The following is a 1,624-nucleotide window of genomic DNA, read 5'->3' as shown; positions in this document are numbered from 1 at the left end:
TCTGTTGTTTAATCATCATATCTGTTCTTTTGTACATTTGCAAGTTATTTTTTAGCAATGCAAGTACAAGAATAAGCTAGAGAAAGTTTTATGCTGTAAGAGTCAAAAGATAAAGAAGAATTTCAGGATGTTATAAACAGTTGGTAGTAGAAAGGGGAGAAAAGTACAATGAACTAATTTAAAAGCAGAATATTTGATCTGCAGACATTTTACAGAATTGAGTAAGGGAGAGGGAAGGACCAAGACTATGGAGAGGAATCCCATGAAGAAGTAAAGAAAATCAGTCTTAGAGAAATTTCATGTATGGCAATGAAAGCATCCAGGGAGGTACTGCAGAGAGGCAGGTTTAAGCATTTGCAAAGAAAACAGCAAGAGGATTTCATGAGAGTATAATATGTTTCTAGTGTGACAGACACATTATTCTTGAACCCATGGGTAGTCAATCTATTCCTGTGAGAATTCTTGTAGAGAGCCTCATTAGCATTCTTTTGCTCTGCCTCCCAAATCTCTGGGCTGTCCTCCAATTCCTCAGTTGTCTCTACAAGCGAGATGGCATTTTTTTCCTTTAATTTTGGATTTTGCTTACTGTTTGCGAGGCTTTTTCATTTCTACAGAGGATCCCAATCATGGAACATCTCTGGCTGCAGAAGAGCCCAGACTCTTAAGGTCAGAGGTCTGCATCCAAGGGGCAGACTGCCTTACAGTGAATCCACTTGCACTAACCGTCCGGGAGCTCAGAGACCAGTCCCTTGAGGGTTCATAGACAACCCCGCGAAAGACAAAGGCACGCGCCAACAACTGAGCGCAAGACGGAGGCGCGCGCCGAAGAAAATTACAGTTTTTAGGGGATCCGACGGGGGTTTTTGTTGGGGAGCCCCCCCAGTTTACTTAATAGAGATCGCGCCGGCGTTATGGGGGGTTGTAACCTTCCACATTTTACTGTAAACTTAACTTTTTCCCTAAAACAAGGAAAAAGTGAAGTTTTCAGTAAAATGTGGGGGGTTACAACCCCACAACGCGGCGCGATCCCCACGCCCCCCCCCCCCCCCGTCGGAGCCCTAAAAACAGTAATTTTGTGCGGCGCGCACCCCCACGCTGTGCTCAATTGTCTAGGCGCGCTTTTGACCTGACACCCCCTTGAGAACAGGGCTACCCCAGGTTCTGTCCATATTGGACTGCAGCACAGACTGCGTGGCTCCATGGTGATTTTTCAAGGATTGGAGCTTGACTGCATTTCCTCCTTCCAAATGTGCACGCATGAGGTTCCGGTGGGGGTTGAGGTCTCCGGCCGGTCATGGGCCTGAGAAGCAGTCCAAATTTCAGGCTTGTCTGAGGCAGAAGTTCTTCTTGTAAGCCATCTTCAAGCAACCCCCTGCACAGTGAGTAGCAGGCTAACAGCCTTTAAAACAAAATTGGGGTGCGGGGGTGGTCTTTAAAAGGTTTTTTGGGGGGTTCTGAGGTTAGAGCCACCTCTAAAATCCCCAAATCGCTAGTTTTTGGACCCCAAGGTAGCTCTCACAAGCTGTTTTTGATGCTAAAATTGATGCCACAGTGGCGATCTTGGATTTCCGGATTTGAAAATGAGCCTCTATTTTCCCCCAAACACCTTGATTTTGATGAGAAC

Source organism: Geotrypetes seraphini, chromosome 15 (assembly GCF_902459505.1).
Source record: "Geotrypetes seraphini chromosome 15, aGeoSer1.1, whole genome shotgun sequence".
Taxonomy (NCBI): Eukaryota; Metazoa; Chordata; class Amphibia; order Gymnophiona; family Dermophiidae; genus Geotrypetes; species Geotrypetes seraphini.
This window is presented reverse-complemented; position numbering follows the sequence as displayed.